The following is a 14597-nucleotide window of genomic DNA, read 5'->3' on the forward strand; positions in this document are numbered from 1 at the left end:
ACATTCCTAATATGATTTCAGTCATCCACCCCTCCTTTTTTCTGTCTTAAAATATAAGTATAGGGTACAATGGAAAATAAACCACAGAATACTTTATTACTCGTGTTCTTGGTCTTATAATTCAATTCCAGAACTCTATTAACTACTCTGGGCCATTTGAAAAACAAAACAAAACAAAACAAAAAACAAAACAAACAAAACTTACTTAAATTAGCTAACTGAATCAGTATAAATCTCCTAAAAATAAAAGTATTATAAATTTCAGTTTATAGGTTTGTGAGTCCAAATGTGAGACTGGAAACTTTTAATTCAGTGAAATGAAAGCATATCCATTAGTAAAGAAGCAATGGAATCAGAGAGAGCTAAAGGAAGAATGAGTGAGCAAGGTCGTTTTAATGCCTCCAAATGGATAGCTTAGATGTCAGCCTGAATCTTCACGTGCAGGCAGTAGGCACACACCAGTGGCCTCCTCAATGACACAGAATTTAAAGAGGGGGAGTTGAATAGCCTGACCCAAACTCTTTTTATCCTGGATACATAGAAGGAAGAGACCTAAGAAAGTCAACTTATTCATATATGCTGACTTCGTGACAAATTCAAGATTTCTACTTTTTAAAAAATTGGTTCAACCCATGGGCTTGAGTCAAATTAATCAAGGTTATGGCTTCACTTATTATTTTAAAATGGAGAGGCTTTGCCTTTGATCTTCACTGGCAATGAATTAGAGCAGAGGCAATTATGAGGAGTAGAGAAAGATGAAAGAGAAGAATTGAATGCTGTTTAAAAGCCAATCATGTATTTACTTGATAACATGCTGACTAGATGTCATTAGAACCTGTTATTTGTACTTCAGGATAAACTAGACTTGGTTTTTAGAAGGAAATAGTCCTCAAATTGGTAGAAAAGCCTAATTCTAAACTTTTGTTATTGCATTTTTTATCGTATGTAAAATTATTACCCAATTTTCATTCATAAGTATTATAATATTTGGATAGCTAATATTTTAATAATACCTCTATCTTTAAATTTTCTTTTTAAATTTGAGAAAAATAAACTATTTTTCTTTTCACAAAATAGCATTTTTGTTGTAGATATGAAAGCAACTATTGCTTTTATTGCGAATCTCAATGTTAATTTATATTTGTTTCTAGATAGCATGAGTCACAACATTTCAGATTTCTTTCATGCTTACAAGTAATTAATTGTATTGTACAACTACAGTGGTAAGACAATTCCAAATCTTGGTCCAATAGTTTGAGTTTCAATGTCATTTTAATTACTATTAACATTATTTTTAGTCATAAGTGAGGGATATCACTACAACCAGCTATGTAAGAGCTTGGAGCTTGAAAAAAAAAAAGAACTTGGAACTTATTCTCCTCAAAGTCTATATTTAATATCAGCTCTACCAATTTCTTATTTTATAATTACCTAGGCTTAATTTTAGAATGTTTTAAATATAGTTTTTCTTATAGTATGTTGCATAGAACTTTATTTTTTTATTCGTTTCTTTTTATTTATTAAACTTTTTTTAAATTTTTTCATTTTTAAGAGACAGAGAGATCATTAGCAGGGTAGAGGGACAGAGGGAGGGAGGGAGGGAGAAGAGGAAAGAGAGAGAGAGAGAGAGAGAGAGAGAGAGAGAGAGAGAGAGAAAGAGAAAGATTGAGAATCTTAAGTAGGCTCCACGCTCAACATGAAGCCTGACGTGGGGCTCAATCGCACAACCCTGGGATCATGACTTGAACTGAAATCAAGAGTCAGATGCCCGACCTACTGAGCCACCCAGGCACCCCTGACGCTAGGTGCTTTTTAAAAATGCCTTTGTATTTCCCCCATAGTGTTAGAACTTTTAAAAATCAGTCATGTATAAATAATCAAAAAGTGCTTTTATATTCAATATGGCGTATGAAATTCATTTTTAATATATATTTAAACTAATCTGTGTATTTCATTTGAGTTATCATTGATGATATTTACTTTAAAATAATTTGGAATAATAATTTTGCATTATATGTTTGTTGGGCACTAATTTTTAATCCACAGTTGTTTATATTTGCTGTTTGAATAAAAATTATTTCAGTAAATTTTCTATGCTATTTTTCTACATTTTAGAGTTGTAACTCTAATGGATTTATATAGTTGTTTCCAAGTATTGGTGCTTCAGAAGATTCAGCCTTTTGACAATCATTTTCATATAGCTGTAGTAAGCCATAGCTTAGAATTAGATAATCTAAATCATTTTAACTTAACGCTTTTCAAGAAACTCATCATTCACTAAGCATCTCAGTTATTTGTCATCTTGAGAGGATTAAGAAGTGTGCTGACTTATTTAAACTGTTTCACAAATTAGATCAAATAAAAGATGATGTGTGAGAGAAAACGTAAAAGAAAAAAAATCCCACAAGTGCAACAACAACAAAAACTTTTTTCAAAGAAATAAAACATTTATAGAGTACAGTGAAATGAAACCATATTCAATTTCTTAGTAAATGTCTAATAACTTGATTTGTGGAAGTTTAATATATATCTTTGTTTACTTATTTGTTTTTATGTCCAAACTTAAACCACCCCATACTCTGAACCAGGTACTCAGACAGACTGTATCTGCTACTTGGTCTTATCTCTCTTTAACTTAAAAGAGCTTCAGCTACAGTTACAAGTTTTTGAAAAATTATGGTAAAAACGATCTTCCCTAGCAGATCAGGAATGGTTTGTAAAGACTCTTTTTATTTTTATGAAGTTACTACAAACATGAACCACAGACCAGCAATTTTCTAAAAACTAGATTATAATGAAACACATTAAAACACAAAGACTTCACACAATAGTATTTTTATTATAGACTATCTTATGCTGCTTCACAATTATTACTATGATGTAAATTATTGTGGATGTTCATACCATCACATACAAGGATTATATACATATTCTTGTTTCATATGCTGGGTGTAATGAAAGCATAATTAGTTTGTATAGCAGATATATAATCCATCTTTAGGTATTAGAATCCCAGACAACCATACACACAAGTAGATATTGCCATAAAGACTTTAGACCAGTACTTCATACTTCATAGAAGTTTTAATTTTTGGTTTTCAATCCACTGAATATATAATATGTGTTTCATATATCTAAGCACCTGTTAGATCTTTATTTGGCACCAAAAAAATTTCACCAATTTAAAAAATGTGAAAACTAGGAAAGACCATCATTTAATTATGATTGGTGTTGCACATTAGAAATAGAATTTCTGGGGCTGGAAAACAAACAATACAGTGTTAGTCATAACTTCTGCCTTTTTTTTAAAGGATAATTTTAATTTGGTAGCATCACTTTGCGATGTAATGCTTAAACTGTAAAATAATCTGACTAATAAGGAATTATTCAAGGTAACTTTTCAGGCACAACTGTCAACTAAGAAAAAACAAAAAGCTATTACTACAAACAAGAGAGGTTAAATTTACATGAGCCAAAACCTAAGCGGTTAGTCAGTAATAGAACAAAAAATAGAGGGAAATGGAAATTAATGTAGTCATATTACAGTGAGAATCACTTAATCAAATATTCACTAGTATATCTGTACTAGTGTTTGATAACCATTATCGCTTCTGATTGCTTGGTGCCCATTTCACCATGAGAAAAGACATTATTAAGCATGCAGAAGAGATTTCAAAGTTAAAAAACCAAAAACAAGCCCAAACTACCAGGACTGTGTGGCATTACATGTATTAGCTTAGGTAAAGTAGAAAATTTCTTAGACAATGATAGAAAACTTGAACTTCTGTAGAATCACTAAAAAAATTAAGCCAGTACAAATGTTGCCACAAATAAACCAAATAAAATAGCATTTTCTGTTTTGTTGGTTCCTACAAATATTCAAAGATCGATAATTATAGTATTTCATAGTATATTTTCAGAGAACATAAAATAGGAAATATTCTAAATAATTTAAGAAATGAATGTAACCATAATATGGAAAAATTTTTAGATAACCATGAACATAGAACCAGCAAAATAAAGTTTTATATGCACAAAAATAAATATATTATGAATATGTTGAATATTTTTTAAAGAATTTAAAGTTGGTTCAACATAAAATAAATAATTCATAGTTATTGGATCAAAGTTTCCACATTTATTTGATTTAACAAGAAAGTTTAGTGGATGTGCTGAATATATAATCAAAATTAAAAATCCAATTTCTTTACCATATATCTATAACCAATAGTTGGAAATTGATTTAGAAAAAATGCCTGTGGAGGATATTGTGATATATAGACCATATTTCCTCTGCATGAATGAAACACTCCCTGAATAACCAGCTGATGGGAGTTCTGCCTGCAGATAGCCTTGCTGTCACCTCCTTTCAGAGATGGCCTCAGCCACAGAAAGATACTTTCACCAAGTTCACACCTGTTCCCAGCCTTCCCACATACAGTGACTCTTAACTTTGATAGGTATGATAACATTGTTTTCTCTCTAATCAGTGTTAAGCCTGGTCAGAGGAGGATGGACACTCCTTCCTGAAGGAGATCACTTTTTGTACTCTGCTCACAGGACTTACCTATGCTCCTTGATGGTGTATGGAAGGCTGCAGTGTGATTGATCATCACTGAAAGAGATCACATTCTAGAAATAGAGTAATTATGGCCCAAAGTATTCAAGAGAAAAAATGTTTAGGAGATGTGTTGTTCTGCAGCAATACTATACAATTCTGAATGGTAAATTTGACATGGCCAGAAAAGAAATTTTCATTAACATTTCCCTGCATGCTTTTGGTAATATGTCCGTTTTTGTGGTCATCACTAAGAAAACTGTAACAACTTTGAAGAGAATAATTGGAAACTAGTATTCATGATGGGGGATGCAGCACCTTGGGTAAGGATATAATCAGCATCAGAATGAAAAAATGCTGAAAGAAACTGAAAAGTCAAGATCTATATTACATTTTCAAAAGTTCTCAATTACCATGATGTTATAAATAATAACTGCATTGGTACCCTTTGTTCATGATGGCACACACACACATTTAACAATAAAGAATATGAAGAGTTGTTTCCTGGATCTAAACAGTAAAAGATAGTTCCTACATGTTACAAAGAATCTTCACAGGCAAGACAGGACAATAAGCAAACACTTAAATATCTTTATCCATTATTCTAAATCTTCATCAAAAAAACATTCTACTTCACATGGATGCATAAATCTTGTAATACATTCTTGTAAGAATTGTTCAGACAAACAGGAGCCATGCAAAAATATTTTCCTCGGGACACCCTAGAATTGATCCTATATGGTGCTAGGAAATATAGTTATATTAAAAATAAAAATAATTTCTACTTTACATCCTGTATAAAAATCTATTTTACATCAATTGCATACTTTACATTTTTGTAGACAAAAACATGCCTTTATGAACCTGAGACAAGAAAGATTTAAAAAATAATACTAATGTGGTGATGGACCAGTTGAATGAGAATCATCCAGATGCTAATTCAATTGTTTACATTCATTTTTTAAATTTTTAAAAAAGTCTTTCCTCACCCATATTCATATGGATATTTGTTTTGAAATGATAATGTAGCTGTTCCTGCCCCTCTAGTTCCTTTAGAATTTATTCAATGCTGACGCTGCATACATCATTACTTATGGTGCTGCCTCATCTACTATAAGTAATGGTTCCCAATGACTCTCTCAAAATTGTTACTGTGCTTTCTTAATGATCACTGTAAATGTACTTTTTGCCTTTCCAAGTAATCAACAGTTGACAGATTATGTTGAATATACACCATTAGTATTTAAGGTAAATGGGACAGATATTGGTGCTCTATCCATATCTACTAATTATTTACTGTGTTTTATTTTATTTTGAATATCGCAGGCCTGCTTGTCTACCTATTGTCAGCACCTGTGCCTCTTCGCATAAGACCTTTGTCTTGTCAAAGAAGAATGCACTACCTATGTGAATTATAAGCCAGACACTGGGGACATAGAAATGCTTCCCCATCAGCCCAACCAATGAGTGGCAGAAGCTGGTGCATAATCTGGCAGCTCCATTATTCATTTGGCAGACTTATTCTGAGGGGTTTGTTCCTTACTACCTCCTAAATATTATAACATGATTGACAATTTACTCTGCTGATTTTTTCCCTTTCTATATCAATTCTATCCAAATTCAAATCTATATACTATTCTCTCAATATTTCTATGATATTTTATTGCATAACTACCAGCACTTACCTTTTTGTCTCAGGCTCTGTTTGGGGGGAAACCATACATAAGATGATATCATTTGTGGTCCTAAGCAAAGCCTTAGGATTGAGTTCTGAAATGTGATCACTTTTCAAGCAGATTAAAAAAAAAGAAAGAAAGAAAGACACTGTTATCAGTATTAAGGAGATAATAATATTCTCTGGCATGGTGATTTGAAACAGAATGCAGGTAAAAGAGGATATACTTTCTTATCTAGAACCTCTAACATTTGAGAGCTACAAGGGGAAATTAAATTATAAGAAATAAGTTTTTTGTTTTACTTTTTTATTTTTATTTTTGGCTAACTGCTATTGATTCCCTGAAAGAAACAATGAACAAACAAATAGGAACTGGTCAGCCATCTATGAATTCAGAGCACACTGTGAAAGTCATAAGCCTTCTGTAGCAGTGAAACTCTGATCTCTGCAGTCAGAAGGCAGACTGTGCAGAAAACTGACGTGTAATTTGGTTGTGAGTATTTGTTGGTCCCCACATTGGGAGATTCCTGAGTGAAATCTGAAACTACAACTCTCTGCCACTCTGACACCTCCCCATACGTGGAAGACAAGGAGATCTAGGTTGGTCAGTAACCACTTTAATCAGCAAGGGAACTTATATATGAGGTTTGTCTTGGGTGGCCACAAGATGAATAGAGCTCTGCACCTACCTGCCAGACTCTGAAAAAGTTTTTGTAGAAGCTTTAAATTGAGTTCAGTCATGTATTCAGTCCAGATGGTGTCAACAATACATGGCTCTCTCAAGGCTGTGTCTATAAAACAGCTCCCAGTGTGGGGATGGTGGGCAGAATGCATTCTAAGGACAGGCGAGGATGTGAGGAGCCTCCTATCACTCACGCTCAGCTTGCAGACCAACCAGCAGTCACATTTTCTTGCTGACCTCTTCCAACAAAATTAGCAGGAAAAACTTCATTTATTTAAAAGTAATGACACAGATAGGGAAGGAGTAATACCTGAAATAGAACACCTCAGTGGATGCACTTGAGAATCTTGAACCCCCCAGGTTTCCGTGAAACCCCTAGGCTGCTGTAAGTGGCTTTCTTGCTCTTGCTAGAGGATATCAAATTACCTTTGATTGGAAACCATGAAAAAACAACTGAGGCATAGGACTTGTCCTTCTGAACTTCTGACCTCAATTCCCACTGCTGTTACTTCTAGAGCAATCATGAGGGCCAAGTCAACCAGAACATGACAGGGGCACCATAACCAGGGTCTCAGACCCCTCAGGGATAAAGATCTGGGTCACCCTATGAGGCAGACAACTAAAGCCGGCACCTAACTTAACAATGAGGGATATCTGGAATAGATGGTGGAAGAGGGAAGATGATAAATACCAGTTGCATCCCCAAGACCAAAACAGCAAGGTTACTATAGCTTATATAAACTAAACCTTTTAATGGAGATCTGTTTTTTAAAGAATGTCACTAGCAGTCACCTTGGGAAATCATTGATAAGATGGAATGAATTTAACATGGGCTATGAATGTATCAGTGCCCTGCCTATATCAACTTGACACATCATTTCCATGCACATCAGCTCAAGGTTCAATTGCCTGCAACTGTATCTCTGTATCTTTGGCAGAGAGCATATGAGTCAAGTTTCAACCAGAGAAACAGAAGTAGAATCTCTCTCTCTCCTCTCTCTCCAAGCATTGGCCATTGGCTTGACTTACATGGTTGCAAGAGTGGGCTAAGAACATCTGAAATCCATAGGGCAGGCAGAATGAGGAAGGGGAAAACTCAGCAGGCTGGAACACATGAACAAGAGTCAAAGCTCTTGCTCACAGAGAGAATTTCTTCTCTCTTGCAGGAAGTCTCAGGCCCACATGTAAAGTCTTTCAACAGATTCCATCAGGACCAGCCAGATTATCCAGGATAATCTTTACTTAAAGTCAGTGGAGAGGAACTTTAATTACATCTGCAAAATCCCTTAACAGCAGTACCTAGAATTACGTTTGACTGAATAACTGGGGACTAGAGTCTAGTCAAGTTGACATATCATAAAAGCCTTAACAGAGGCCTTTCTCTAGCAGAAAGAGGACACTCTCCCCACTGGTGGGCCAGGCTGGCAGAGCCAGGGGTTTCACTGGCACCTCCCAAAGAGCCCTCAGCCACAGATGAATGAGTATTGGTGGGATGTAGCACAGCTCTCCAGCCCCTAGGGCAGACTTACTCTAGGCTCTGTATCCTACTCTGGCTCTCAGAGTTTCTGAGTGGGATTTAGTTCCATTTGCCTACAGGTATACTGGTTTGATAATCTACTCTTTAGTGACACTTCCTACTCCCCTACTGGTTTCTCATATGATCATCTTCCAAATAAACTACTTTCCCTGGAAACCTTCCCTCCAGGTTTACTCTGAGGGAAGGCAAACAAAGACAGTAATACATCACACTACTGTTAAAGCAGTCAAGAAAATATTGTTTATTTAAAATTTTCTTACATCATTATATTTATTGCTACCTTTATGAAAGAAGGAATAGTTCATAGATTCAGAGATATCAATTGGAAATTTTTGAAAATATCTATCTCAGGACAATATATATGTTAATGCAAAAATATGCCTTGTTCTTTGTCCTTCCATGATTAAATTAATGATGTGAGTGTACACATGCTGATTTTCTGAGCTTCTATGCTCTGAGGAATATATTTGAGAGGAATATATTTATCAGAGAAAGAATGTTGATGGCTAAGCAGGACTCTTTACTACAAATGCCATATTTACATATTTACATAGCCAAGCCAATTTACAAAGTTCTGTCATGTACTTGCATATTTTTGCTCTCTGAAATACTGAATTAGGCATAAAAGTAGAGTGAGAAGGATTGCATAGGAATGGGTACTTTGATTTGGCTGGCTAGTAAAAATTGGTTAATTTTCTATTAATAAGATATTTCTCTAAGAACTTACTAATAACTGATAATTTTCCTGATCTTCCAGTATATAATTTTAATATGTAATGTGGATTTAATGTCAAGTGTACCTTTACTAAAACATCCTTAAATTGCTAAAGATCTCACTGCATTGTAAAAACATTTTTGTTTCCTTAAACTTGAAATCCAGTCTACTTTCTCTGAAAATTATTCTATCCCCCTGCCCCAATCTACTGCCTGTGGTAAAATGTAAGTTATTGCTATGTATTAAATGAGGTTTATAGAAAAATTCAAGACATCTTTTTAGTTTGTTCTCATTATTGTGTGTGCTAAAGTAAAACTAAACCAGTATGACTACAGGTTAGAATATTAAAAAGTGCATGTTCAAGATTATTAAAGTATTTCTGGCAAAATGTAGCAATTTCCCTGCATTTACCTTAGTGAATTATGGGTTATTTAATGGATTGTTTCACAATAAGAAATGAAACTTATTTCTTGGAGCAATTTAATTTGTTCAATCGATTAGTATTCTTCGTGATATCATATTTAGAAAAAAGTATCTACTATAGTTAAAGATGACAAATCCAGTATTGTAGATAATTTTAAGACTTTTTAAAAGCAACTCTATAGGCTGTGGAACCCCATGCCATGATTCGCATGTTTATATACTTATATTTTCATTAGAACAACATCTGCTTTGTGAAAATAATACCCACGCTTGAAAATAATTCAATAGACACTGTGTCTGAGACTCTTAAGGACAAGTGTGAAATTGTTTTATCTTCATTTTCTGGAGCTCTGGACAGCTGATTGAGACAGTACAGAGAGCATCTGCTGGAGGGTAACTCCTGGGATACTTGTCAAATTGATTGTGTTCAGAAACAACTGAGACACAAAAGGAAGAGAATTTCTAATCACATTGCATTTAGAATGCTGTTCAAATCAAAAAACTATGTAATTTAGAACTAAATAGCTTTGCTTGACATTTTAGAATTTTTAATTAACAGATTATTCTATTAGCTCATATATTTCTCTCCAGGTGACTGAAATGGATTTCCACCCAGGCTTTGATTCCATATGTCAAGAATATTTTTGAATAAATAAATAACATACTGATATATTAATTCTGATTCCATAAGCGGACTCTTATACCAATGGCAGAATATAAAAGTCATTCCACTATGCTATGCCTTTTTTGTTTGTTTGTTTGTTTTAAAAAAATTTTTTTTCAACGTTTTTATTTATTTTTGGGACAGAGAGAGACAGCATGAATGGGGGAGGGGCAGAGAGAGAGGGAGACACAGAATCGGAAACAGGCTCCAGGCTCTGAGCCATCAGCCCAGAGCCTGACGTGGGGCTCGAACTCCCGGACCGCGAGATCGTGACCTGGCTGAAGTCGGATGCTTAACAGACTGCGCCACCCAGGCGCCCCAACCTTTTTTTTTTTTAAGTACACTGCCAGTGATTTTGTTTTGTCTGTATGATTACACCAATTTTCAGGGGCTAAAAATCATGCATACCTTTTAAAGTAGTTGACTTTTCAAATAATAAGACGAACGATTTAGGCATTATAAAATTCTTGATAAATTCAAACATATTCCATTTTTTCAAGTATATGCACATTTTGTCATCTTATATCATTGTCATTACTTTCTTCCATTGTGAGAACTCTTTCTTCACATAACTGAAAATAGAGGTTCATACACTATCAGAAGAAACCTAACAAGTGCCAAATTGAAACAATCTTGTTTTTGCTATTGCTAGATTTGTTGACTAAATGTCTGGAAAGAAAAAGAATTCAATGTAAAAAGATTGTAATAAATTAAAGATGATTAATTAGCAGGCATGATAGGAATCCCTTCAAGGAATAAAATAAATGTGAATGCCAAGTATCGCACATTGATGACAGCAAGAAGTACAATTAACACTTTTGTCCCTCTATTCTTTCTTCACCTGGGACTTTTAATGAGAAGACAAAATGATGCAGAATTTACTACTATGCCATAAAGATTATTTTGATTTGAAGACACCTGAGAATCAACAGATTCTCAGCAGAAAGGCTTTGTCTGAACACTGCCCCAATTGTCTGCCTAAAAGTAGAGCCTTCCAAAAATAAAATTCAACTGCCATAAATCTCCCTTCAAGGAAATTGACTGCTATCACTGGAAACAAGAAGCCAGCACCTAGATGAGAAATCGTAAAAACAAACATGGTCACAAAGCTATCACACTTCCTATAGAAGCTCCTAAAGTACCATTTGTCTTTACCTAAAAGTCATGATTTTTTTTTAAGTGACCTTTCTTCCCCTGTCCTCCTCCTATTAGGATGGTATATAAACTCTAAATTTTAGCCACTTTTATAAGCCACTTTCCTTGTGAACTTCCATGAACCTATGAGAATAAACTTTGTCCTTTCTCCTGTTAATTTGTCTTTTATCAGTTTAATTTATGGACCACAGTGACCAGTCCTAAAGGAGTAGGGAAAAAATGTTTCCTCCCTGACAATAACAATGACAATGAAGTAATCTCCTGTTTCTGTGTCTTTATTTTTCTCTTCACCTTGTTGTCTTTCTAGTTCCCAATTTAATATGCTTAAAAACTGAGCCTTTTTCCTATTTTTAAAATTTGTTTCTTATACTTTGCTTGCTTCCTCATCATCCTAATATCATTTTGTGACACCTGCTAAGAACTTGCGTTTCATTCACATCACCTGCAGTGGAATGAAGTACTTTGTAAGAGTGTGTTTCCATGGATTTCTGTGGGATCACAGTGGAAGGTAAAGGCAAAGCAATTCACATGTCTCCTTGAGGGCACATTCTCATCTCGACACAGATGTGAATGACTTACAAGTAGTTTATGATTACTTGAATCTGCATCCATATTTTGTGTGAATATACACAGGGCGACGTATTCACTAAAGGGACCAGAGCTAAACAAACGATTTCTAAACATTATTAAATATTTCTGAATAAACTCAATATTGAAAATATTATTCTCCAATACTTTAATAATGAACATGTATTTTTGATTATACTTAAGCATTAACACAAGTAAAGTAAGAAATAGACTACATTTGGCTTAATCACTCAGGTTTATCATAAAAATAATGTTTTCACCAATGGCTAGATAATTCATACTTGCAATTCATCTGCAGTGATCACTGCCACATCATTGGTGTTACAGCCCAGGATATGGTAACATCTTATATAAAGGACAATTAACTCAAATTTCCCTTGCAAATTCATGCTTCGTTTCTCTGGCTAAAGAAAATATACCAATTGCCAGTATGGTTATAGTTGTTGTACTTATTGCTTAAAGAGATCCTCTCTAGTTAGCATTTTCTGTGCAGCCAGGTATGAAATTAACTGGTGAGACTATTTGGAGGGAATTTTTTTTCCAGTTGATATAATATGAGTGAAGGAAAAAAGGACAAAGCAATGATCTTTAGTGTTCCATTTGCAGCATGTCTACAAAACATTTTCTCAGACAAGTCTGTTCAAACTCCTAATTAAAATTGTCTTAGACTGACAATTTTCAGAAATCACCTGAATGATCATAAATAGCCATATTTCACTTTCTTAAGTGCTAGTGTTCATGGTTATAGTATCATCTCAAAGGATTTGTATGCAGAAAGTTCAAATGTTTATTCATATATCCTTACATGTTTTAATAAATATAAAATAAAAAATATTATCTTTCTATGAAAATGAGTGGAACAATTAAGATATCTGAGGACATTTCCATTTCATAGAACAGTATATCAACATCTTTTGAAAAGTTGTTACCTCGGGTTGGGAATAGCATAGGGCCATGGTTCTCACATTTAAATATGCATACAAGACAAATGTAATGCTTATTAAAATATAGATTCCTGAATCCACTCCTAGACATTCTGATTCAGCAGGACTGGGGTGAAGGCCTAAGAATTAACATTACCAACCAGTTCCCAAGTGACGTTGAGGTTGCTAGCATGGCAACAACAATTTGAGAGCTATGGAATAGGGTGGAAAAACTTTTACAGATGATTCTTTTTCTATCAACACGTCCACAGTGGAAGTTAACTTAGATTGATAAAAAGCAATAAGAAATGAGACAAGACTATATGTATCTATGTCTATATAAATTTTTTAAACCCAGTTTGAAATGTTACATCCCAGAAACTTGTGGCCATTCTTAATATGTCCTGAAGCATTTGGAGAAATATGAATATAATTAGCTTTTTGTTATTTCTCTCTCACACACACGTGCACATATACTAAAGGTTTAGCACTGGTCATAAAAAGATCACTGAATGGCTTCATACTGGTCAAGCTGACGTTGAAATTAAATTTGTGAAGTGAGGGGCGCCTGGATGGATCATTCTGTTAAACATCTGACTCTTGATTTTGGCTTAGGTCTTGGTTTCACAGTTTATGAGTTCGAGCCCTGCGTTGGGCTCTGTGCTGACGGTGCGGAGTCTGCTTAGGATTCTCACTTTCCCTTTCTCTGGAACATCCCCTACTTTCACTCTCTCTCTCTCTCTCTCAAAATAAATACGCTTTAAAAAATCAATCAGACAATTCCAGAGGGTCTCCAGCAGCAGGCCACCGTCCCGGGCTCTCCGGTGAGAACTTCGGGAAGGAATGGGGGGACTTCGCAGAGAGCTCTGGTGTCAGCCCTACTTTTAGGAAGTCAGCAGAGGCTTAAGGATGTCATGAGAAGCAGGTGCCTGGGTGGCTCAGCGAGTGAAGCTTCCTCAGGTCGTGATCTCACAGGTCGTGATCTCAGGTTTTGGCTCAGGTCGTGATCTCACAGTTTGTGAATGGGAGCCCCACATCAGCCCACACTGACGGCGCAGAGCCTGCTGGGGATTCTGTCTCCCTCTCCCTCTGCCCACCCCCCTCATGTACACACGCATGCGTACATGTGACCTCCCTCTCTCTCTCTCTCTCTCTCTCTCTCTCTCAAAATAAATAAATAAACTTGAAACAAAAAAAAATCAAATAATAAATAAATAAATAAATAAATAAATAAATAAATAAAATTGTGAAGTGATGTTATTTGAGGAGACTCTAAAAATAAGGCCATCTGCAAAGGAAAGATGCTTGTGTCTACTTGATGATGGCTTCACCACAACAAAGATTATACTGATACCTCTTTAATGAAAACAATGAGCTAATTATATATTTTAGAGTGATTATCTAGGAAGAAAACATATTAGTATGTTTAATTAATATTGAATATATAAAACAAAAAAAAAGGTAATTTAGATGTGTCTTCCAAATATTTGAATCACAACAAGGACTGAATTTTCTACAACCTGTTAGTAATTAACCACAATTCACTATACCTTTACTTAGCTGAATATTTGTAAATAAAACTAAAAAACAAAAAACAATAGTTATGATGGCATAAGCATAGGGTAATATTATAAGCTGATTGTCACACTTTCCTGTTAAAATTCTGGAATCATGAAA

At 34.6% G+C, this 14597-nt stretch overlaps 1 long non-coding RNA gene across 1 annotated transcript in view; it reads left to right on the forward strand.

The window, feature by feature from the left end:
* LOC121030278 (uncharacterized) overlaps nucleotides 1–6136 on the forward strand; it is a 35545-nt gene extending 29409 nt beyond the window's left edge. The window contains exon 3 of the long non-coding RNA XR_005790154.1: nucleotides 5885–6136. This is a non-coding gene — a long non-coding RNA (uncharacterized LOC121030278). The remainder of the gene's footprint in view (nucleotides 1–5884) is intronic.
* Nucleotides 6137–14597: the final 8461 nt, after the last annotated feature.

This window comes from Herpailurus yagouaroundi, unplaced genomic scaffold (assembly GCF_014898765.1).
Source record: "Herpailurus yagouaroundi ecotype Mexico unplaced genomic scaffold, PumYag 140, whole genome shotgun sequence".
NCBI classification, from domain to species: domain Eukaryota; kingdom Metazoa; phylum Chordata; class Mammalia; order Carnivora; family Felidae; genus Herpailurus; species Herpailurus yagouaroundi.